The 26,603-nt window shown below is 40.9% G+C and overlaps 1 long non-coding RNA gene across 3 annotated transcripts; it reads left to right on the forward strand.

Annotated features, from left to right (window-relative positions):
* On the forward strand, positions 57–22,409 carry LOC110394026. 3 transcript variants are annotated; one of them, XR_002435340.1, is made up of 4 exons: positions 57–174; positions 3,057–14,780; positions 16,053–16,207; positions 16,866–22,409. It is a non-coding gene; the product is annotated as an uncharacterized LOC110394026 (long non-coding RNA). The 3 variants fall into 3 exon arrangements; XR_002435339.1 differs by having other exon boundaries at positions 58–174; positions 1,563–14,780; XR_002435338.1 differs by lacking the exon at positions 57–174 and having other exon boundaries at positions 185–14,780.

Below are 26,603 nucleotides of genomic sequence, written 5' to 3' on the forward strand. Positions count from 1 at the left end.
CAGCACCGCCCCTCGGCACCTCCCGCCCCGCGCCGCCTCACAGCGCCCTCCCGGCCGCGGCACCTGCGGGTCCGCTCGCGGCCGCCCGCCGTGAGGGAGCGGCTCGGGGATCCCCGGGTCGAGACCCTAAAACGAGACCCGCTGCGCTCGTACCAGCCCCATCCCACACTGAACGTGCGTCCTCTTTATGTTATTTCATTCTTGGTTTCTATTTGGGCTGTGAGAATCGTGAAAACTCCCTTTTAATAAATTAGTCTGGGGAATCTAGGCATAAATTGGTTGGGACGTTTAGCAAGCCATGCAGTTTGGACTATTAGATATCCTTCTCTATCCAGAGAGTACAAGGTAAAGTCATGTACCAAAAGCTTGTAGAGATCTGTGTCCATTCAGCCTCTACCCTCTAGACTTTGCCTTACCCAGAGCTGACTTTGCAGCATGCTCGGGAGTATAAAGATGCTCAACTGCACCCAGGTTATCTAAGAAAAAAGAATTGACTTGGAAACTGCTATTGACAAATGGCTTCAAATAGCTGTGGAGCAGGAAGCGGCTTGAATTTGTTCCTGCAACTTTACCTACATGTCTGCTGTGGAGAAAAAAGATAATAGCGCCTTCATAGTTATCTGTTTTACTTGTAAGATTGATTTAAAATAATGGATTTAAAAGCAAAAAAGAACTTTAAATCTGTTGTTTCAAATCTAATACCACAGGCTTTGGAAGCCTGGGGTTTGTATTGTCTTATTTGGCCTTTCTCCCAGATGGCTGCAGACCTCGCTGTAATCTCGCAAACCATTTAGCTCTCTGCTGGTAATGTCCAAAGGGACACAGGTATCTGCCATACCATGTATGTCTTCTTAACATATACCTGTCCTACACTGCCTGAAGGACCTGATTTGCATGGCATTCTCCAAACCAGACCTTGTACGAAAAGGTCATAAGAGTTAGATGATATGGGTGGCATCCCATATCCCATACGCTGAACCACCAGACTGTACAGTAGACAAGCAGAAAGCACTTATTCTCCTGCAGCCAGTTGTTAGAAAAAAAACAAACCTGATTTTATTGCCAGTCTTTTGCCTGTGAACTCTTGGCAGATGCAAAGTCTTACATCACATTTTCCTATTCAGTCTATAGGCCTTGTATATCCCATACCTTACCATCCCTAGGAAACATATAAAGAACTTCCACATCCTTCTCCACTGAGGAAAAAACATCTCTGAATTCTGTGAAGTATTACATCCTCTAAACTTGGAGTGACGTAGTTTATAACACTCAAGCCTTTTGGTGGACCTAGCTCCACTGATGTCTCTTAATTCTTTAGAGAAAAGGATGTAAGGATTCAACTGTCCAGAATAAATTTTTCACTGTGAGAGCATATCTAAAAGGTTAGAGGAGGGTGCCCAAGACCCAAGTACAATTGGCATTTGATGGTTTCTAGACGGACCATCAAGAGTAAGAGTTGCCTTTCAGCATCTACCTTGTGCAATCAGAGTGGAAAAAAGCCACTGATATCTAATCAGGACATGCTGCCACTGTGTGATTTTTTTTATCCTTCCTTGTTGCAGCCCCAGGGCCACTTGCAGTCCTCGCAGTCACCAGGCTTGTATCCCACATGGACTGCAGACGCAGAGCAAGGAATAGTTTTGATCAAGTTGGGAAGGCACTTCCTGCCTTCCCAGAACAGAGTAAGAGATCTGCTTTTCTGAAGCTTTAATCTCTGCGCAGTAACTCAGTTGCGTACTGAGCAGGACCAACAGCCTGACATTCCTGAGTGCTTCATCGGCGAGGTCTACACTCTGTTCCATAGTAATTAAAGGAAAAACCTTCTTTAACTCTCAGTGGTTCAGGATATGACTAGGATATATCCCAATGAAAACCTTAACTTAAACATACCCTTAACTGGTAGCATGTTGGAATTGATTGAACAAGACAGTCCTGAGTAACTCATCAATCCCTCTATTATTTTTTCCAGAGCTGCACAGCAGCTATTTACTCAGTATGATTTATTTTTTTTTTAATTTCTTTATATTCAACATGTTTTATGCATTAGTATTAGAAAAGCCTGTCTTTCTCTTGCCAAATGTTACTGCAAGTTGTCTAGCAGGGAGGTGAGATTATGTAGATTTATTTATTCAGAGTTTAATTTGCATACATGAAAAATGGAAGTAGAGCTTTTATTTTCTTCATGGTTAAACAAAAATGTGTGTAGTGCAATAGTTCAGAATTCTAGATTTTTTTCAGGTCAACCAGTAGTCATTTCAGTGCCTGGGCCCATCTTCTTTAAATTGGACACACTAATGGCTGATGGCATATTCTGGGGAAAAGATTAAGAAGACGAAATAGATCAGATTGTTAATGAATTTGCTTATAAGCTGCCTTAGTTAAAGGTGTCCTCTTGAAAAGAAATTTCAGAGGCATATAAAGGACTTTAGACAGCCGTTGGCTTGGAGGTCTACATAGTCCCAGGCTATCAGGCAGTACCTACTAAGAGAAACTTCATACTGCAAGAGAATGGTCATTGTGTGCATCTGATCCAGCTGGCCTCATCGGCACAACGTGGAATCCATCTGCATGGGTATAGCCTAGAGGACCAACTGAGCCCACACAGTGCCTCTGGATGCGAGAGGCAGACGCCTCTCTGAACCTTACAGTGCAGGCTGGTTGATATCCAGGAAAGCAGTCAGTTCCCCAAGACAATATGGGAGATCTTGCTACCACATGCTTTTCATTCAGAATACAAGAACTCACCATGCAATACAGCATATCTATCCTGCATTATGCAGCATATCCAGCAGCCCAAGCAATAGTTACTGCATCCTCCAGAACTGACGTTTTCCAACTCAAGATAACAGTGCAATTCATGCTATAGCTTTTTAGATTAAACTGGGGAAGAGAAGCATATCCTACATTCAGCGTGTCTGGACGTCAGGAATGGATTGCCTCACCTCTTTCAGTCTAACTCAGCAGCTCTGGACCCATGCACTATTCACAAGATCAGCACCTTTGGTTTGCCACTATTTATTTGTTCATGTCTGCAGTGGTTCTCTTTTTCTCTCCAGATGCTCCATCATTCACCAGCACCTCCTGGTAGCCCACCCTGCTCCCACAACCCATCTCTTCTCACAGTTGACCCTCACTGAGGTCAGTATGCGATTAGGTGGCTGGAGATCATAAGGAATATTAATCACAAGGAACACTTAGATGTTGCTTTACAGACTTCCTTATGTGAACTACACTGTGGCAAGCTATCAGGTTACCGGTGGCTGAAAAAGAAACAGCTCTCTCTTTACCCTTGACAGTCGAAAGAAAGTTTGATTTATTTTCTCATTTTCAGTTAGTCTAAAGGCAGCTGGACAGTATTGCTGCAAAGCTCTAGCTGTGTGTCATTGTAATAGGGGCAATATGTTTGTTCACTTCTGCTCTCTTCCTCTGTCTAATTGTTCTATTGTCTTTCTGTTTTCTCTCCACATTTGGGCTGACAAGATGTCTCCTTGGGTTTAGCCCTCTAGCCAAAAATTAACGGGCTCCTAATCAAGGACTAACACCACCAGCGGTCTATTTCCTGTCTTTGTTTACCATTCTTGGTGTCATCTTTCTTTTCCTCTCAGTTCATCATTTCAAATTTTCACTGTTATTTTCCTTCAAATCTTCCTCCATTCAGAGTGCAGGAAGCTTCCTATATACCACTCCCCTTTCATTTTCTGGCCACTTGATCTCTGGCCTCCCAACTGTACATCCTGGAAGAGAACCAGATGCATTCAGAACCAGATTTCAGACAGCTCTGTAACCCTTGAATACATGTAGCTATGTCAGCAAGATATTTATTACTGAGCCTCGATGCAAATTGTATTGATGTTTTGAACATATGACTAATTACTAGGTACTGTTCACCAAGACTTGCATTTCCCTGCAGATATCAAGACAGTCAGGGTACAATTCAGTTGCCTAAACAAAAATATCTAATGTCATTTGAGATGCTTTAAAACACAGGGCTGCATGATGTGTAATCTAGGAGACCTTGACCCTTCCCTGTGGCAGCTGGAGATGAAACGAAATACCCCAGGTTTTCCACAATGGTACCAGTTGCCTGTGTTTAAGGAATTGAATTGCACTCCTACTGTATGTTGGAATAACTGTTATTGGTGCCTAAGTGTCTTTTTCCTGTTATTACACAACTGCCTTTGTTTATCTCTGCCAAGTCTGTCTTGAGAATGCTGAACTCATGTTGGCAATCTTAATCCAAACTAGATGCTGGACAGGTTAGTATGAATCATTAGGAATCAGGTGAACAGAGAAGGCCTTTTTTTTCATCTGTAAAACATCCTTCTACCTTTACACATCTACACAGTGGCAAAGGTATAGCCAAGATCTATCTAGATGAATCTTGACTTAAATAAAATTAAATGTTGTAGCCAGAGAAGAATTGCCAAGTGTTATTTCTGGTGTTTTGATGGATAAGCAAGGCTACTGCTCATTAGCTATACTGGCAAACAGAAGGCCTTATTGATACCTAGGTCAAATCAGGGAAGGTATCAGTTCCCCGTGGTCTTATGTCACTTGCTCCTCCAGGAAGTCCCTCTGGACTTTCTGTTCGGAAAAGAGAGAAATTGGCACAAACAGGTGGAGATTCAAGCACCTGGCTTTACTATCAGCCCTAAAACATAATTTGAAGGGACCTGTCTCGTTTATGACTATATTAGGAGCCAAGAAACATTCTCCCCATAATTATTTATGGAAGGTCAGGTGTGTCTAAATAACCTCTTAGAATTTCCCGCTTTCCATCCCTTCCTCTCTGTCCCTTCAGTGAAGTAATGGGCAGCACAGGCAGTTTGGGATAAGGCCTGGTGGTTTCTGCCGTGTTCCTCACTCCTTGTGAGGAACCACTTCTTACTCTCATTGCTCCTCTACCCCAGAATAGGCTGTCCAAAGACTGCAGTCCCTTAGGTATGTCCCAGCTATAGCTATACATATACAGCTATAGCTATAGCTGGGACATAGCTGGAAAAGTCACTCCTTTCCAGAAGTGCTTCTTCAGTCATGTTGCTAACAATGTCCACTTCTACATGTCTCCAACAATGTCTCCTACACTTGCTTCCTCAGTTACTCTTTCCCCTCACAGTTACCACTCTTTCTCAAACATGCTGGACCACCATGGGCTCTCCTGACTGGTGGAGGTTTTGGCAGGCATTGAGGCGCTCGCACCAACGCTGGAGCTGGCTGCAAGCAGCCCGGGGCAGTTCCCTGGCCTCCTCACTATATGAGGCACCCTGCTCCACCATGATGACCACCTCTAGATCCTGTGGTGGTGGCCACCACACAGGCGGCAAGGCCACTCTGTCAGGAAAAGAAGGATGTAGAGCGTGTGATATGACCCGAAGCATTACTTTTTCAATGCAGAAGCCCATAGAGACCCAAAGCCCTTCTTCATCCATTGTGCAAAGCTGAGGACACCTTCTTCTTCAAACATTCTGTTAACTTGTCGTGCCTTGTTCAATGCATGTATGGGCTCTGATGAATCATCACGTGGATTTCCACCTAAATGAACAAAGAAATGCTCTGTCTCTAGCAGAGGTGTCAATTCATTTTTTTTTTAAATGGACGGACTCCTGAGAACTTTCTGCTCTCTATTGTGGGTTACCAAGTAAACTAGATGAAGTATGTCAAATCAGAGCCATAAGGAGCTATTGGGTCAAGTCCTCTTCCTCTTCTCAGTTGGGCTTATTTAACCCTTCCACATGAGTTCATACCACAGCAGTTTCTGGGCCACTGTACATATGGCTGTACAAAATTGATAGTCTTTTTTTGTCTCTGTTGGATAGGAGATTATTCTGAATGGAATTTTAAAGAAAACACTTTAAAATAGGGTTTCTGTTCCTGACATGCTTTCTGAAGAACATAAATCTTTGATTCCTAGCCCCGTAGTAAATATGATATCAACAATGATAGCTGGAATGCTTATAAAAACAGCATCAGAGTAAACGGTGAACATAAGTCAAACCGATCTACAAACTAATGGTTTTATGGGAATATATATAAAATCATTTTTCTACATTGCATACTTGCCTATATTCATATATTTACACATACAGTACTTATTAAACTACAGCAGGTGAACTATAAAATTAAGTGGGGTACTAATTATTAATCTAACATATGAGGTAAATTAAAAATAGGTAGGTTCACCCACAGCAGTATGTAATAGCAAAAAAAGTTGGATTTAAGTGTGTTATTACTGAGGTTGGCTGAGAAGGAAAGTAAAAGACCTAACCTGATTGTCATGTGAAGGAGTGCTCTCTCAGTTTTACTGTTTCTAGCTGTGTCTTTTGTAATACACAATAGAGGAGTCTTTTCTCTGATTTGCTTTTAAGGCTTTAGCACAATCAAAAGCTGGAGGTATTGTGAAGAAAATCTGCAAATAGCATGAAAATGTCTTGTGGTGACATTCCTATTCAGGCTCTGGGCCTGATTTTGAAAGATCCTGAACACCCAGAGCTGGCAGTGCTGAGCACTTCTGCAGATCAGATCTTTGAGGTCTGAAAGATTGTTTTATAATCTTGTTTTCATGCTCCTGCAAACCTACAAAGACAATTTTTTTTTTTTCCAAACAGTAGCACAGATTTTATTAAAACCATTCAGAACAGATCTCTGTGTTTTAAGGGCACGGTTCTGTGCTGGCTGCTGCAATACAGAACTTCAGGAAGATAATAATATGGACTGCTCCAAAAGTAATGCCTCCTATTTCATTATGCTGGCCCACGACATCAAAGGTGGATGTCGGAGGATATGGCGGTAGAGGTTGAACCTTCCCACCAATATCCCATTACATCTTGATATGCTCAATGATTCATCAAATGACAGTCCCATCTCCTCTCTATTTTTGTTTGTTTTCGGAAATGCCCCTACAACGTAGTCATTTTTCTTCAGCATATAATATGCCGATTTGACTGACAGGTATGTAACCTCCTTTATTTGTTTTAAAAAGAAAATCCAAGCTATCTGAAGAACACTTAAGAGCAAACAAAAATTATGAATACAAATTTTCTAAAGCGATGTGATTGGTAATCTTCAAAATAAAATTTAATCACTTTTTTAATATTCACACAGGTAGGTGTTTATGTTATATGCATATATATTATGCTGATGGTCCTATGCAGATTTGGGTAAACTCATTTAATAAGCCCATTTGAAACACTTATTGCATAGAAATCTTGAACTGTACGTTATAAATAATGGTTTTCAAATGATAATTTTAATTTTCTTTTATGGCTGCTGCAAATTTATATTAAAGCATCCGTGAATTGGACAATTTTTCAGTAGAGTTTACTTAATGTTAATCTATTCATTTGGGGGTAAACGAAGAGTTTAATGGTGAAGAGGTGTAACTAGAATATAGTCTCAAGTGGTGTGTTAGGTTTATCAATCAGTGAAAATTGTGCACTTGAGTGTAAGAGCACATGTCTATCCATATGCTTCTTGCTAGCTCAGTTAATTGAAACCCTTTTTCCACCCTATTATCAATACTTGAAAAATAGCTCCAACCACGTCTATTAACCAGTGTCTTAATAGATGCTTTATCAGCTCCATATAAATTGCATGTATTTTGCTAGAAAGCAATTTCACTAATACAGGGGCCGGTTCTATGGTTCACTGGAGATGTTCGGTCAGTTCATGATGAGGCACATCTGGCTGGATAGATGGGGATGGATGGAGCTGTGGGCCTGGTCTTCAATCCACTGAAGCACAATACAAGGCTGGAGGTCCAGTCTGATTGACACTCTCAGCCTTGATTGATTTTAACAAAGACAAATTATACTCATGAGGAAAATGAGCTAGACATTGACACTTGTCGATGAAATTGTCAATTGAAATCTCAGTCAGAATATAAATATATATTTTTTAATTTCCCATAAAATAGAATGTAAAAAATGTAATCTAGTTTGGACTCAGGAGAGCAGAATTACACACCAATACTGAGACGTCACAAACATCTCTGAAATTAAAAGTTCTTCCTTCCAAAGCAACTTCTCTAAGGCTTGCGTTGATATTAACACATTTCCTCTCTCCCTTACGTTGAATGAAAAATAAAATGAATAAAACGAAAAAAGAAATTTGAATGAAAAATAAATACGTATTTTCTGAGCATATTTTCTGAGCTCAGCTGAATACATCCTGAGATCATGACAATTCAGCTCTGTTCTACTGTGCCTTAAATAAGATGTAGGTACTTCCGTCTCCTAAGTCCAACATACAAAACATGTTTCTGAGCATATTCAATCCTAATTGTGCTGACGGGAAATTCTTCCACTGTCCAGGCCTCCTTCTTCCTACTGCTTCCTTGCACTTCACACACCCATTCTGCTTCTCTCCTTTCCTGTCAATTTTCATACTTGCTTTGGCTTTCTTGGCCAATTGTTGACCTTATGAATCAAAGTAGAAGGAAAATGTAAGGGTCTACAAAACAAAGAGGAGAAAGACAGATATAAAACACTCAGCAGTTTCTAATCTAGTACTACCTAAAACTCTCTACAGGCATTTCTAATCAATTAAGGCATTTTGGACCCTTGAATCCATGGAGTTTCGCCTCTGCTCAGAAATTACCCACACAGAATAAACAGAGCTTTCATTTCTGTACCCAAGTAGGTTTATCAGTCCCATCTGATGTGAGGATACAAGGTAAAGAGCAGTTATTCAGGGTAATGCTTCTCCATCTCAGAAGTGGCCCAATGACATGTTTGATTCTATACAACACCTGTATCTTCCAGTAATTTCATTGTTATCTTTCTAAGGTAACCTGCTTCCAAAGGTGATTTGCTAATAGTCATTCTTTCAAGAAGAGGAATGGGAGCAACCCTCAACAAAGTGTTATTAGTGCATTGTCTGCATACCTCTGGAAACACCCCCCACCATTATGCTCAGTTTTGGGGATATTCTCTCTGAGTGCTACTCTGCTGCACAGTTCTTTGGAGTAGCTTGCTGTCATCATGCAAAGCAGAGTTTTGCAGTGTTGAAGGATGTCTGCTAGGCAGTATGCATATGTTTTTGCTTGCTATTTTTTCTTGTGTATACCAGTCCCTATGATCTCCAGAAGTGATCAGTGGGCAAGCCAATGGATCTATAACAATTAACACAATAAGTACCTCATTGTATGAAGCGGTAATAAATTGAGAGAATGTGCATTACAGGTGAATAAATAGCTTTAAGTCTTAAAGCACAGTTCTGTGGGAATATATGCTACATAGGAAAGCAGAGCTGAACCCAGCACAACATTTATCAGAGCACATATAGTTTAGTGCTTATGGCACACATATCTCTAGGTGGGAAGAAAAAGTGCCCAACAGAGCAATCAGATCCCCCCAATCAGATCCCAGCAATGGATTTGCAAATTGACCAAAGCCAGTTTATAGCTCAATGTGATTGTAACAAACCTATTTTGTGAGTGCGAAATTAAAGCTTGAAGTTTCAAAAAAAAAGGTACAAGGAAGACGGGCACTTTACCATATTTGCAAACACATTGTTTTATTGTCAGGACTTAAAAATATATACTACAGTGGGCAGACAGAGTAAAACCATAACTGAAAGCTAGCAGAATCCTGTTATGCAGTGAAGAACTTCCTTTTACAGTGCAGTATTTCTTCACTGAAAGAAGATCATTGCTATAAAGAGCAGGCATTTATCAATTTTCAAAGGTCTTGGCCCATCAAAGCTGGTGTTAGATTTGGAATTTCACTTTTGTTGCCAAGGTGACAAACACTTATAAATATACCACATCTTCTAATGTGCTTTTAACTTAGTATTTTTATGGCTTTTAAATCAGATACCATTAGCAAATATATTAGGTAATTTAGCTGAAAGACCATTTTCCACTAACACTTTTTGTTACATTTCCCCAGGTACTTCAGTAAATGTCTGTTGTGACATTGCAGTCCTGCCATACTTCTAGCATATAAGGATACATATGGAACATCTAGTAAGAATTTACATGTTACCTTAGGGTTTTCTATTTTTTGTGTTGATAATTACAAAGTGTATGAAAGAAGACAAACATTAAGAGTTAGATCCTACTGGCCATTGACTTCAGCAAGAACTGTGTTGGGAATGGCTCCAGGACTGGCCCACAGCTTTTCTGTGTGTTGCTGTTCTTGGCTCCCAGGCCTTCTCTTTATAGTCTGGCAGTGGGGCTGAAAGCACAAGGAAGAGCATAACGGCTCCACAGCAGGGTCTTTCCCCTGCTCCACAAAGCTAGCAAACCAACACGGAGATGTTTCTTCCTGTTTCATTGACCTGAAGGCTGGAGGAGACCTTTGCAATCAGCTGGTGTGATGTCCTCTAGGACATTTTGTCCCGGGAGCTCCATCATGCACCAAGGATGGGAGGAGAGGTCTGCAGTGTGGGCAGGCAGGCTGGAGAGCTGGACTGAGGGACGGTGCTGACAGAAAGCAGCAATCATTCCCAGATACAATTTAAAAAAAAAAAAAATGACAAAGCTTGCCAACACTGAGGATTAAGCACAGTTCATAAGCCAATTAATAAGCTTCCTACAATAGCAGCACGTTAGCTTGGGTGGAAAGATCTGATGGAGAAACATCCAGGAAATGTCTTTCAAGCCTGCATATTAAATTTAATCTGCCACCCCTGTCTTTTAAGACTCTGAATTCATTTGCTGCAGGGAAAAAAAAAATAAAGTTGATCTGAAAGAAAAAGAATAAAAAAACCTACTAGTCTGGTACAAGAGTTTGTTAGTAAAGACTCAAGGAGAAATCTGCAGCGTGCTGATCACAAAAAGCCGCCCTGCATGGCACATGCGAGGCCGCTACATAGGCCGCTCTCACCCCCAGCCCATCCCTGTCCCCTCAGCCCCTTCATTCAGCACAGCTATCTGTCATGAAGAATTTAAGTTTCATATTTTCATCTGTCAGCTGCGAAAAGGCCTGTCAGCTGAAGCTTACACTACAGTTTGCCAAAAGGCCTATGGCCCATGATGACAATACACTCTTACATTTGTGCTTCCAGGCTCCAGATAATCCCTCACTTTCCTCCTCAGCCATCCAGTTATGATAAGGCTTAAATTGCATATTTTGGGAGGTTTTAAATCTAGATTTTGCTGATAAATGCTATCAGCAGGAGTGAAATGAAATACAGCAAGGTTTAGCTCTTATTACCGACATAAAGCCTACTATGGCTGTTTTGTGAGGGCTATAGAGATGGTATTCATAATAAACACGTTAATGTCTATAGTCACAGGAACTAAACGTAGGAATGCTAATATTGGCTTTTATCTACTTTGTCTGTTTGCCGTCCCTGAAAACTTACTAGGAAAAAAGCCACCCATCCTTCAAACATGACATTTTCCACTTTGTGTCTTTAATTTGATTTGCAAAGGGAAATAGGAAAAACAGCTCATTATAAATCTGCGCACGATTGTTTTAATGCTCTGAGATGCCACAAAAGGAAGAAAATATCTCAATCCCCAAAGTACACCTTCAAAAGCCAACACTTTTCCTGTAAGACAGTTTAAAAAAAAAGACCATCTCAGTTGCATATGTGAGTCTATATGAGGGTGAGGAAGGATACATGAAGTTAATCCTCATGTCTGTAACTTTAGGGCTGAACAGCTTTGATGCTGACACCTAAGGACTCAGCAAAAAGTAAAAATTGCTTCAAGAAATCGATCTTGTCTGAAGATTGTCAGGTGGACACAGCACACTAACCCAGGTTTAGCTTTAGCCGTCTTGTCTCTTAGAAATCAATTGTCTAACCATAATGCAACCACAAAGAAATCACAGCTTTAACTCATTAAAGGCATTTAAATTGTCCAATCAATTATGATTCAATTACATTTTTCTGAAGTCAATATTACATTATGTCCCAATGACACCACTACATTTTTTTTCCTTTGGTGAAACATCTATTTTCTCTGCAGTTTTGTAAGAATCTAATATAATATACTAGTACCAGAAGGATTTCTGTTTCATTCTCTTGTTGCCCTATATTGTTATTTGGAATTCAATTTCAGAACTGGTTTCAACCCATGGTCTGAGGCAAGGAAAGGGGAGACACCACTGCAGGTAATACTACAAGAAGCACTGTGAAAAACATCCTTCTTGTTAGCAGGTTTCAGCCTGCTTCGTAGGGTTTGCTTTTCCCCTGGGAAATGTTTTCAGGTTTGCAGATTAAAAAAAAAAGAGAGATTGAGAATTATTTCCTTGGAATACGTTTTCCATGGCAAGCAAAGTGGGAAGTTGCTTACCCTCAGCAGAGATGTGTTCAGAAAATGAAGGCAGCTGCAAGGCAGTCAGCAGTCTCTGTACACAGTTCTGCATGTGCTTCACACTGTATTCCTGTGACTGGGACAACTTGGGTAAGCAGAGCTAGGGTAGCACGCGGCTTCCAAATCAGGAATGAGTAGTTGTAACACTACTGAAAAAGCTTGAAATAAGTAACAGGCATGAATCTCGGTGTTGGTATTCAGCTGTGGCAAATGATTCTTCTTCCAACATGATTGAATTCCTACCTATAAAGCATCTGGACTTTTTTGCCCCTGGTACTTAGACATGTCCCACTGGTAGGCAGAGAGCAACCAAGAGAAATGAAGCTGGAAGGGAGTGCAGTATCACTGTTAGTATTTTTACTTTTATTCATTCACATAACTTATTATTTGAATAGGGTTCTGTAAATAGATAACAATAGCTGACAAAAAGACTGTGTTAGTAATAGTATTAACGTCAGCAATAATTATCAGACATCCAATAAATCTATTTTTCAGTAATGATAGTGAAATATTGTCAAGATAGCAGCAACAGCACATTGTTCAACACCTGGTTAAAAGTGGCAAGTACATCCTGCTCCAGAATGTTCCCACACAGCAACTTCTGGAAGAGGGAAGGAATCAAGATGAACAAGGATCACTCTGAAAGGCAGAGGAAAGAGAAACAATGAAAGCTGGTGTAGTCTGTAAATTGGCTCTTGGTGCATGTTGTGGTTGGTCGCCTCTGTGAAGATAATCAGTGCTAAAGGATTGTGATATGTGTCATAACAAAAGGACATTTGCTCTATTTTTGTTCAAAATATCAAAACATCTGAGGGACAAAGGTTCTGTTGCTCCTGTATGTTTCCACCTAGAATATTCTGTTGACCATCTTAACTATATTTTTTTTTAATAGAAGTGAAAAAATCATAATACATTTTCTTTCTGGAGTAAATTACTCCAGGAGCTGGTGATTTGATTCCGTAAGCAAGACAGATTTTTAGTGTTTTGAGTTGCACTGTCTCAGGGTAAAAATTCAAAAAATAGCTTTACCCCACTGCAAAACCAGATTCTGCTCCTGAATTCCTGGGAAGTTCCCACCAGAGCTAACTGCCTTCTGTTTCCCTGCCTCCTGGTTCTTTTGTCTCTGTAGTTACTCATTAGGAGCAGACTCACTGCCTCATTTAAACAACAAACGAAGGAGGCAGATCAACATTTCTCTCTATGTTTCATTTTACCTATGGTTTGGGAACAGCTTCAGTTAAATCCAGGTTACCTTTCTCCACAGGCATGAACAAATTGGTATGTGGGTGTCCAGTGTAGCTGTAGATGAAGAAAGGATGGAAAATTGCCGTGATATAACATGTTCTCTTTGAAAGTTAGAAACACAGGCCTTTCTTACTAGTTTTGGTTAGGCAGTTCCCTCCTCCACATGCTGGCTTTTAAGACTTTTCATTCCTGGATGCTGAACAACTCATTTTAATTGCTTTAATTTTCTTGAGAAACTTCTGCATGGACCCCAAGCATCTAGTGTGGGGTAATAAACTCCTGCAGGCAGCAGGATGCTTAACTGTCAGGCACTGCAAATTCTCACCTCCCAAGCCTCTTTCAGAGATCCCAGCCAAACCTTTCCTCCTTTTTGTGTTATACCTACTCCAATTACCCCGCCATCTCACTGAAAGGATTGTTTGACTATAAGCTCCGTTTTTCTACTTTAAGCAGCTGTATTTGACTCCAGCACAGGCAGACGCCATGAAAAATCATTTCTGTCAGATGCAGAGATGTGGCGACGAGAGATCTCCTTAGCAGCTGGCACCAGCGTGGGAGCCGCTGGGATGAAAGGCCCTGGCACCCTCCAGCCGCCAGAGGCCGTGGTCATGTCCTCTCCGTGGGAAGCTCCTCTCCAGGGCTTCTTGAGGGAGCAAGTAGGGCCGTGCAGCTTAGTTTAGTCAGCCCTGGGACAAAAACCAGTGTACCTCATTCTGCCCTTATGACAGCTCAGTCTACTTCCACTGAAGGCAGTGGTGGAACTCCAACTTCCTTTTCAAGCAAGATGTGTGTTCAGCTCTTTCAGTATTTTACTTACATGCCAAAGACATTCCCTAGAAACTTCAAGCTCCTTTTTGATCTTCTTATTTCACTGGGGAGTAAGAAAGCCAGAGGGTAGGCATTTAAGTCAGGATTACACTAGTCATTCCTCATACAGGGTGCTAAAGTCATCATGACCAACTCTGAGGAGTCATTGCCCTTCTGATCGTCAGAGTTCACACTGTTTTTTCTCTCTCATCACAGTTATGAACTTTTCTTTTTCCCCTATTAGCAGGATAGCACGTACCTCTGAAGGCAGCCACACACCAGGTGACAGGCACAGAGGCTGCCAGTGGGACCTGCGCAGGAAGCAGTGTAGGAGCATTTGCTGGCCACAGTTTTCCCTGCTGTTTGTCCTTGTGATCTCTGCAGCAGTTGTATGGCCTCAGGCAGGCCAGGCTCCAGAAAAACAGGAAGAAAAAGGACATCAGTGCCTCCTTTTTGAGTTATGGTATAGTAAATTCAACAGTCTGAAGATACTTGTCCCTCGGTGAAATAAAAAAATGGGACTACGAACAAATAACTCTCCATCCCAACTTCTGGTCTTTGGTAGATCTTGGGTATTAAACAGAATTGAAAGGTAAGCTGGGTATGTTCTTGTGTAGCCTGCAGCTGGTGGAGCATAATGTAGATTGAAAGCGAATGGGTGCTGTGGAGCCAGAAGGTTTCCGTGTCACTGTACTGTACATGCACAGTCTTCTACTTCAAATAACTCACTCTGCGAGATGTGCAGAGGTGGGGAAAGCTACAGGCTCCAGCTGACAAAAAGTGAGGAAATGGGCTCATTTCTCCTCTAGCCTGTTTATTATGTTTCTCTTGCTTTGTTCTTCGAGTCAGTATTTCTTAACAGCTTTTAAACTATACATCTTTGTAAAAGTCAAAGCTTCCCACAATGTTATTAATTTCAGTTCAAGAGGATTGAAAGAGCAAGGGCACAATTAATTACACAGTATGAAATAGTTAGATTTAATGGGATTCTATACAGCTTTATTTTTTAAATGTTTCTTAACGTGAGAACTAAGTGAATGTGTAAAGCAAAAGATAGTGGATTTTTTAAATGTCAGAGTAATCTTGGCCTGTCTCCGGCCTTTCCATTTGCCACATTAAGGCAGCTCTGTTATTCTGTAAGCTTCACAGTCTCGGTGGAAATACAACACTGCATTTGCCAGGGCCAGCTTTAAGGTTACACTGAGTAGGCTGCTGCCTACTAAGAGGGAGCTAGATGAGGGAAAAGAAAAAAGGAAAAAAAAAAAAAAGAAAATTCACAAATACAAAAATACAAAACACTATTTTTTGCCAGTGGCATTTCCTTTTCAAATTGTCAAGGGATGGTAATGTAACTGTTCTTGTATTTTATCACAGAGCAAAAAAATTGATGGAAAAGTCTCCTCCTCCACGAAATGGGTGAAGGCCAGCTCCTGCGGCCCTAGGATTTCTGTGGCCTTTGTCAGGCTGCTCGGAGCAGAGCTGCCAACCCAGCAGAGGGCAATGCACAGAAATTCACTCTGTTCCAGGAGGGCTTTGCCTACACACACGCACAAAAAAAAAAGTGCTTTTGGAATAGCTTAAGAGGGTTTTGTTCAAAATAAGCTGCCTTGCATTTGGGTGTTGGGGTTTTTTTGTTCTTGCTTTTAAACAGGCTGATGTTTGAGTTTGCATCAACTGCAAAAGGGCTAAAGCAACTATTCTGACTGGTTTTAACTGATTTCTTTTATGTTTGCAGTTAGTATAATAGAGAGAAGCACTGGCATCTTGCAAGCTGGAGTCTTTTAAATGGAAACCAAGAGAGTAATCGCAGTCAGTGGTTCACAGGGAAAGAATGACTTCTGGAAGCAGATGCTCACGTCTCTTTGGTCTGGATCAACCAAGCAAATCAAGGTAAAACCCAGAGGGACAAACATTCTGCACAGATTGGCTTGGGAAGCATCCTTTTATAGAAACAAATGGGGAAGTAAAACATGGTGCTTTAAAAGTGCATTAAGTATACTTTATTCCCCAGCTCAGTTAATTCAAGCAATAAACTCACTGCTTTCACACATGCTAAAGCTTCCTACAAATCTCATGACTGAGTTCCCCACTGAACCTCAGGGGAAGCTTTTATAATGATAACTCCCTTCCCCCACCTCCAGGCTGACCTGGAAACGCTTTGAGAATTGTGCTTAGCAAAACCCTGTCCTAAGACTTTTTATTATTATCGTTAGTACCTGTGTTTTTCTCTGAACCGTGAATATAAAAGAGAGGGGATTTCCCCTTGCACCAATTAAAACCCAAATCTCACCTCCCCTTTCTTTCCCCTCAACAAGAAGTTAACCCCTGCTGAGCTTCTTCCCCCCAAGGCATCTATAAAGCCTCACAGGTGAGCTTGCTGCAATGTAATGAGAATGAATCAGTGCTGATCTTCCAACAGATAAACACAAATCTTTAATTCTAGCCACCTGGCTCTGGTCTTATCAGGCAAGAAAATGTCTATGGTGTGGGTTAGTTAGATTTTCTTTCCTTTTGCAATAGTCTTCCTTTTGTATTTTTCTTTCTTTAGTAAGCCCTCTGGAGAGAAAGGTGCTCTGAAACATCTTCAGGCTGCTTCAAGCTGGGATTCTTCTTACCTAAAATCTATGTCCTGATGCTTTTTGTTGGAGGAAATTACCTTTTTTTTCTGTATGGTTGGTCTGCTAAATTATTTCAGTTGGATAAGAACTCTTCCTACCCAGAGTCTTTGAAATACAGACAAGTTCATCACACCTGGATAGAAGTAAAATGGAAATATTTTCATTTAAGTAGAGGTTTAATTATAGTTAAAGCTAGTTGTTATACCTTGGGGAAAATAGAAAAATCTATGTGGTTACATAGGTAAATTTGTCTCATCTCCCTGTGGTTTCGACCATAAGAACATAGAGTCAGAAGTTGTAATAGTTGACTAAAATATTTTCTGTCCTAGACATACATTAATCATGTAATTGTTTGCCTAACGAAGCTCTTTAAGAATAACTGGAAGAAATGAAATGTGTTAAGGAGTCGAACAGAAGAACGAGCCATTGTGCCAAATTACAGAGAATTTCTGTGATTTTCTGAAGTAGAAAGTAAAGTGGGAGGATGAGAAGACAATTCTCCAGTTCAATTTCTACCTCTTCACTCATTTCATGTTATAAATAAGTGTTTCATAGGACTGCCTTCAATTTATTGTCTGGTCCTGGCAGACAGCTACTATTCTGTCTCATTCAAATTCCACTTTTTCCCTCTTACCTCATACGCTTTGGGGAGAACGTCAGCAAATAACTTTGGTCTTGTTTTCTTTAGTACTTCTTGAAATTATTTCCTCTCTCCTGGCCAGATACGTGTTTAGGCCATCACAACTATAGTCAAGACTGTGGTTCCCCATCAGCAGGGCAGTGAATTTTTGGAAACAAAATTTCTCCATAGGCAGGACTGTCAGGTCCTGTGCCTATCCTGTACAGTTTGATAAGCAAATAACCTTATATACATGTAAAACTGGTAATATGAATTCTGGGCTCTGCTGCTATCTGCATTTTTTCTAAGCCTATCAGAGGGGAAAGAATAAGGAGCCCATGTTCTGAGAATTCTAAGTGTATGCCTTTTGTCTGCTACTTTGTTACTTTCTGCACACACACAAAAAAAACCCAAATCTGCAAAAACTTTTATAATCAATTTTGTGCTCAGCGTGGATATTTGTACCCAACAGCAGCAAGCGAAGTTATGTTGGTTCAAGTTCATTTGGGGTTGTATTCTGGGAATGCCACAGAAGTACGAGGCCTCCCTTTAACAGATGTTTTGTTCCTGTAAGGGAGGTTGAGCTGCTGAAGCCCAGGCAGGGTAAATATTCCTTGTGTTTGGAGGACCAAGATATTAAAAGGTCTGCTGCTGAGTTTATAATGGTTATTTACTGGTTTAATGGCATCCTTCACCAATTATTGTGTACTTGGGTACGTTTCTATGTGTTTGCAGAACTCCTCAAGAGTTCTTGTTGTGTTCAGTCACTGTCCATGGACAATTCTGTGCAAACAGAATGTTAATTGTGCTGCAGACAATAGATGCCAATGTTGATTTACATAAATAAGCATTATTATTTTATGTATGAAGTATTTTCATTAGCGTTATTTTCTTTCTTATGGACTTGAAGAAAAATATTTTCTTGCTTGGTGACTTAGATAAGAGAAAATCATTTTTTTACATTGCATTTCATGCTGAAAGAGGGGACAGAGGAATAGCTGAGATATTTATAGTGGATGAGAATAGAAAGCAGAACAGCACAACTGGGAGGACTGGTGATAGAATACAGAGCCTTTTCTCTTCCAGGTGTTCAGATGCTGCGTAATGGACATGTCATAAATACCTCCATGGTGAGTTTCGGTGAGGCCTGTGCAAAGGGCAGCAGGCAGGCATTGACATGGGTGTTGATCACAGGTTCAGAAGACCCTAACTCCCCCCGTGTAGGTCTCTGAGGAGGGTTGGCCAGACTGTATGGCTGGGCTCAAGGCAGCCCCGTCACCAAGCACTGTGTGCCAGGAGGGGCTGTCATGGCACAACCCCGCTGTTTGCTGTTGCTGTTTGCAGTGGCTGTGTGGGGGGACCTCGTGGACAAGCACCTGCTGTGCTTGCTCTGGGACTTATACTGAGTTCTCTTTGCCTCTACACTGCACGTAGCTGCATGAGGCAAAGGATCCCTGGTGGGCTTGCCTGTAGGAAGAAGCAAATTATGTATTTCATGCAGGAGATGTAAACTAGATAATTGTGCTATCTCTGATCTCATGCTGTGGTTCTTGGATGAGGAGTAGAAGCATGGGTATTGCACCTTCAGAACTCACTCTCACAGTCTGCTTCCATCTAAAAATCATTACTTAGAAGAAATACCACACTTGCTAACCATAACCTGTATTCTTCCTGACCTGCAGAGGAGTAGGTGTACCTCCTCTGTTTGGAGGCAAAGCAGCTTTACAGGACCACTTGGAGCGAAGACTGGATCCTTATTGAGCTGAAGGCTCGAACTGACATCATTAGGTGTTTAGCTGTTTGAGCCTTTTCTCTTGAAAGGAGCAGAAAACTTGGTCTGAGGGCTGGGTCATTTCAGCACTGAAGAGAATTAATTTCTTTTTTTAATATATAAGAAATACGGTCTGTGAGATCTCTTGGAAGTACTCGAGTCTGTGAAGAGAATCTAACACTTAGGGCTTAGCTGTGTATACCTCTAAGTATTTCTAATTGAGAGACACAAAGCATTGTTTTCTTTTGGAGAATCAGCCCCCAGTTTGGATTTAGGAAAGAATGCAACACCGAGGTAATCTTACTTTTCCCATCATCATCCTTTCAGTTGTCTTTGTTCCCTTCCTCCCCAGACGCAAGGTGACACATCCAAGTACTTGTCCTTCAACAGATTCTTCAGCAAGCAACAGAGCAGAAAGCCCTAATATCTATTCATTTGTAATCTGTCATTCTTAAAGTATTAAGGACAATTGACTTCACATGTCTTAGGTAATTAGAATAGTCATCCTTTGCTCCAGATTTTTAAAGTAAGTGTCTCAAACTCTTAATCAGTACATTTATTGATGTCTTTCAACATATCTGTTTCTTGTCAAAAGTGTGTTAGATTTGGGGGGAAAAAAAATCTTGCGTACTGAATTTTGCATAAGAATTATATTGAAAACGTTTTAATATTGCTTTTGTAATCAAATAAAATATATTAGTGACAACATGGTATTTTGCACATTCAGATTATTCAATCTCTTCTTTAATATGGAAAACTCCTCAAAAGCAAATTAATAAATATAGATGTCAGGAGTTACATTTACACAAATGTTTTACTACTTGTTTTCCCAAGTTTATATTTCCACATCAAGTGATATTAACTATGATAATAGCTAATACTATTTTATAAGCTCTGAGGGGCTTATAAAGAATGTCGTTGGATTTCTTCAGCTGTTACTGATCTTAGTAGAAAAAAAGCAGGCATTCCTCACATCCGAAACCTGAGTCCTAATGTTGTTTGGTCACTGATGCAAGTTTATGTGATTTGTTAGCTACAGATCTGGGAGATCTCTAGGGACAGACACACCGTTTTAAAGAAATAGTGCTCTCCAGGTCTGACAGGTCTGATATTTATTTGAGAAGAGCAATCATTACAATTAGCAGGAAGTATTACCATTATTATATAGCTATGTCTATATAGGCTTATGCACGTTTTTGGGAGGTTTTTTTGTTTGTTTTGATGGTGTTGTTTTGATTTGTTGGGTTTTGTTTTGTTGTTTTAACCTTATTGTCACATTGCTTATTTCAGAATGTGCTTCCCCAGCATCTCTTTAGCAAGAAACAGGGAAGTCTCACAAAAGATACTGTTATTTATTTGGTCCCTGGATGCTTGAGCACTCTGGTCCTTCTAACCATCCTGCCAGCAAGCCTGCAGCTAACTTCATGTGCTGAATGGGAAGAAGACGGTCTTTAACAGTTTTTATTGATCTGAAGTCAGAGCTGGGAAGCAGTCTGGGCAGTGGGAGGTGTGTGTTTCTGTCACTGCTGCTGTTTGCACTTCTTAGCCACACTGAATCAGAAGGCAGAAGAGGGCTCTACAGAGAGGCTAGGCTCCATGGAGATCAGCAGGGATGAAGGGAGGTTTTGGCGGAGAAGACCAGTTCTCCCCATCCCTGTGCCAGTGTTCGCCCTTGTGCATCTCACTCTCTAAGATCCTGACACTTTCTGCCTTGTGCACTCATTTGCAGTCCCATTCAGGGGCTGGTTTGGGGATTTAAACTGGGAATCCCACGTCTATTTATAATATCAGTATTTTCCAATAAATGACCAGCAAAGGTGGAGGAGGAATATGCCATGGTAAAACAAAAGCTTAGGGATGACTTGATGTTGTCACCATATCCTGGCTGTCCTCCAGCCACAGGGTATTCTCCAGCTTCTCCTTGGGGAATGAACACTGTAGGGAGGCTATGAACAATATACAGACACACATGTTACATCAGTAGATGTTCTGCAGAAATGTTGCATTTCCAGTTTGTCGGAAGAAACAAGGATGAACTCCAATATCTTATTCTTTCATTGGCACTGCTTCTCTCCTGTGCATCCTCTTCTTCAGCTGCACAGACCGTGGTGGCAATAAATGAGAAAATCAAGCAGGTGCTGTGTAACCCTGTGTGAGCCTTAGGGCAGCCACTGGCCTCCTGGGAAGGTTGGGTGCTCGTTACAGAAGAGCTCTTTATACCTAAGAGCTGTGTGCACGACTCCCTGTGGGGAATACAAAAGAAGATATTTGAGGTGTGCTTATGTGGAGTTGTCCCATTTTCAGTGAATTTCTCCCTTCTTCCCTTCATTTGAGACCCGGGGTGGGTAAAAACAGGAAAGCGAGGATACAGAAAAGGATTTCCCTCCTGAGGAAGAATCTCACAAGCCTGTGGACATTGTTTATGGCAGTGCAGGGCAGAATACCGTGCAGACTTCAGTCAAATCCCATATTTCAGCAGAGTGCAAGGCACCTGGAGCATAAGGCAGCTGGCAGTGTCACAAGTGCTGTAAGTATGAGCTCTTATAAAACATGGGACTGTGTTTGAGACTCTCCATTGAGCGGTATAACTTAATTGCTGATAGGGGTTTGGCCTGTCCAACCAACTTAGCGTTGTCTTTTTTGTGTGTGGTAATGACAGCTGTACAGATCCAAGAAACAGTTCCTCATATGAACAGTTACGTCCACTGGCCCAGGAGAGATACTTCAGGATTCTCAAGTGTTGGGTTCCAAAGTGCTTCTGAATCATAGACTTTCAGTGGTTCATAATAGATGAATTCTCTGATTTACTTTACTTATCCTTCAGAAATGAGTTGATGCTGCACATGCATAATACTTATTCCTTTTTGTAATATATTACTCAACGTGGAATAATTAGGAATGCAAATGTTGCTCTGAGCAGCAACAGTAGAATGCTTGCCTCCCACTGAATCATTTTTGTCTCTCTTTAAAGGATTCATTTCCTGATTACTGAATTATTTCAAACATGATATTTAACCTTCGCCTTCTTTAGTTTGTATGCACATTAAATAAGCTTGATAATTAAGGATTGTTGCTACATTTGGGAAATTTGGGGCTCTGATCAGAAAACTATTGCTTTTATGAATTATCTCAGTGAAATAATTGATGCAAAAAATAGCTGTGATTTTAAAACATAGATGATTGGATTTAGAATTTTGCCTTCATTCATTTCATTGGAAGATGCTTACCTATCTTTCTGACTGCTTTGAAATAATTTTATGTGGGTATCTAAACATGCACACAGTGATGTATTGCTGTTTATCACTGTATTAGTTCACTGAGAGCCACTTCAGCTGAGATGCAAATACAAAATCCTCCCATAGGACAGGTTAATTGACTTGTGCTTTTTGTAGTTTATGGTGTCACTAAACACCTTAGCACAATTGTAGCACCATACTGAATGGATGTTAATCTATTCTTATTCTAACTGTTGACTTACTGCTGATGTAACATCTATCTATACCTCTCTTTCCCAAGAAGACAGTTAATAACTCAGTGATTATGATAAATATTGTATCAGCTTGAGACATGGAAAAATACTCCATGAAAAAGTACCACTTTAATGAAGTGTGTATGGATTTTAGCTTTCTAAAACACATGGTATTGTATTGAGAAAAATATTGATACTGGCCTCGTTCAAACTTCCACTTCAGGACTGGGACAACAGAAACTTAGTTTCATAAAAGTGTCCGGTACAATTTTACTATTTATTAAAGGCCATGAAATATATCTAGATTTGCTGCTACATTATAAATCATACACTTTTTCAAAACTAAGGTTGTAAAGACAGGATCACTCTTTCTTCGGTTACATAGCCACAAAAATGACTTATCCTGTGCACTACGTTTTGTCAGAGCTAGAAGGATATTGCTCTGAATTCAAGAATCAGAAACGAGCCAAAGTGGAAACTAGGGGTAGAGTCATGGCTTAGCTTTATCCCATTGTGGATCTATTGACGTATATGAATATCAGTTCAAAACCTCAGAGCATGAAATCCATCTAAGGTAAAAGCTTTATCACAAGAAATTCAGGATGGAGGTAGGATAGGAGTTTGAAACCTTCCTTGTTGGTGAGGGAACTGTATGAACGTGACGGGAAAGGGATCTTCTTCAGGCCTGGTCGAGATGGATGCATCTCCTCAGTGGAGATACAAGGGTGAGATTTTCGCCCAAGACAGCGAAAATCCAAGGAGGACTATTGCTGTCCTGACTTCCCTCCCTGTCAATGGATGAGTACCTCTGAAGCACAGTCTGGAAGATTTTAAACTCCCATGCCTCAATCTGAGCTTTATTTGACAAAGACTGATTTTTTTAGGCTAAGCTATGCTATGGCACTGTCCCTCTGGCCAACCATAGGTGGTATGGTAAAAATGAGCAGTTTTACGTTACGTTACCTTTCCTGTTCCACTGGGACAGATCCAGCTAGGATGTCTAGAAAGCACAGAGCACATTGGAGCTGCAGCCACAACAAATAATGTGTGGGTTGGTGTGAACATTTTTATCTGCAGTACGTATTAATTGTTCTATACTTCCTGACAGGAGAAGATGAGTGCAGCTGAATAGAATGGAATGTTAAGGTATGCCTGGGGAAATGCGGGAAGCTGAAAGGCAAGGCCTGGTGCTCTTAATAACCATTATAATAAATTAGCATATGATACAAATAATGCATCAGAAAAAAAAAAGAGGAAAAAAAAAAAGCTGTCTATAAAGCAGGACAAAATTCTGAGGCATGTCTTCTGTCTCTAGATAAAGGTTTGAATGGTTTCCCCAAGAAGAAGCTTTATGCAAATGCATACTGTCATCTGAATCAGATTAAGGAAAGAAAGGCTATTTATGCATGAAATCCAAACATGCTTCTGAGAAAAGGAGAGGAGAAATAAACCCTTTTTCTCACCTCAAATACAATGTATGTGCAATGACTAAAAAGAAATGAATGTGTTGCCTCTGTTGCTGACACTAAGTGATTTCCCACTAACAATTAGCATGAATCATAATGACAAAAAATGAGATGGAAAAGACCTATTAGATTATGTATATCTCCTCCATCTCCCTGTAAGTACAGGAATCTCCCTGGCACTTTCTATTTGGAGCTGTTCACTGCCAGAGTCTGTATTTTCATCAGTGCCGCTTCTCACGGGCATTAGCTAAGAACTTTAAATAAAATGCTAACAGCTTTAAATAAAATGGGTTATCTGTCCTTTTGTGCACCACAGAAGATGTATTCAACTCTGTTTTCAACAGCAACATAGAAAGCAAGCAAACTGAAATGCCTGGTTACAATGAACTTCAATGCCACAGAAGCATTTTGGGTAACCCCAAGCAGGTTTCAGTTAAGTGGGGAAGGTGCATACGGAGGTGTTCATGGCTGCCGGATTTCGAGGTTTGTTCTGTGCCACCTTTATCCCAACGCTAGGCTAAAACAATTTCAGGGTTGCTCGTGCTCCTCCCTCTCTGGAATGGCCCCCACAATAATTTGTTCCTGCTCCCTTTCCTTCCCCCTAGGCAGTGCAGAAGGAGATGGTGTGCACCTGGCTGCATTGGCACTACTCCCATCCAGGCTCCCCCAGGCTCTGGGCAGCTCTCAACCAGCAGCACCAGGCACCAGGGATGCAGGCCACAGCCCAGTTCTCCATAACCGATGGGCCAAACTTCAACAAGAACTTAGGATCAAGACTGGCACAAATCCCTTTTCAAATAATCACAGCATCTCAGCATGGTTGAGGTGGGCAGGAGCTCTGGGTCCATGCGGCCCGCCCCCTGCTCAGCAGGGACACCCCGAGCAGGATGCCCAGGCCCACGTCCAGGCGGCTTCTGAAGGTCTCCGAGGAGACTCTGCAGCCTCTGGGTACTTGTGCCACTGCTCCAGTGCTTGCACATTGAAAAGCATTTCCTGCTGCCTCCTGTATTTCATAATATGTTGTATTCATAATAGAGATGTGCTCATAACAGGAATGCAGCACTAGAAACAGAACTGCCTGGAGATGCCTTTGAAAAAAGAGGAGAGACTAAGAAGGCAGCAGCCTTGTGTGGGAGCTGCTGCTGTCCCAGGGAGGGGAAACAGAGCAGGACCATCAGCTGCACGCCTTGTGAGATGCCTGTGACTGAAGTGTTAGTGTGCACGCAAGCTGGAACAAATGTGAAGGCTGATCAGACGATCCCAGGCGGATAAAGTTTTAAAGGATATTGTTCCTCTGAAACGCATCATTCCCTCTGACATGAGCTAAAATAATTTAGGTCAGATTGATCCACTCACGATGCCTTTATAATACATTTGTTCTTAAATGGGTGTGTTTTTTTTCTGGTTGCTTGTAATGATTTCTCTGAATTACAGTGATCCTTAAATATTACTCACAGCAGATGTTACAAAATTTTTAGGCAGAAATCCACCTTTATTTAAGATAGATAACTGACTTTTAAAAATAAGAGTTTCCTGGTCCTGGCATGGGCCCAGTCATGGGTGTCCTGGTGTGTAACTCAGCCCCAATCACTTTAAAAATGAGAAGTTTGCTGAACAAATACAGGCTTCACAGAGCTAGCATGCTTGTCCCTGCAGACCAATGAACTTCCTTGTGACTCAAGATATTTTTAATTCTGCTCTGGACTTTCTCCAGGAAATCGGTAATAATTACTAATTGTATTTTTGTAAGCTAAATGAAAGGATGCATTCTTTCTTGAAATTCTCCTTTAGCTTTTGCAATTAATTATGTTGCTCTTTTGTGTGATTAATCCTTGTCTTTGTATTACAACTTCACTTAATCAAATAGTGGTGTGTAGCATGCCAGGGGCTCTTAAGTGTGAGATATTTTCTCCTGGTTTATTGTCACCTTTTCCTTTTTTTTCTGCTGCTTATATCTCTTCTAAACTTTGAGTTAAACAGTGTTTTACCGAAGAACTAAAGTATTCTGAAACCATCAGAGCAAATTTGCATGAGAGCTGTTGTGACTTGGCAGAACTCCCCTGCCATGTGTGGAGCTACAAGCTGATTTTTACCAGCTGAGGATGTGTCCTTATATCACCAGCACATACTAACATACTAGCACCGTTTTCTGCTAAATCTCTTTCAAGAGAAGTTCAGTCAAAACCCCTAAATGACCTCAGGTTTTCTTTCTAAATCTTTGCTATATGAAATACATTAAAAGAGACTTACCTGGCCACCTTAAATTGTGCGTTAGAATTATTCTCTGCAATGTGCGCATGCTGGAAATGTCAGGCAGAAAGAAGCTGGTTTTGAGTGGTTTAG

This window comes from Numida meleagris, chromosome 2 (assembly GCF_002078875.1).
Source record: "Numida meleagris isolate 19003 breed g44 Domestic line chromosome 2, NumMel1.0, whole genome shotgun sequence".
In the NCBI taxonomy this organism is placed as follows: Eukaryota; Metazoa; Chordata; class Aves; order Galliformes; family Numididae; genus Numida; species Numida meleagris.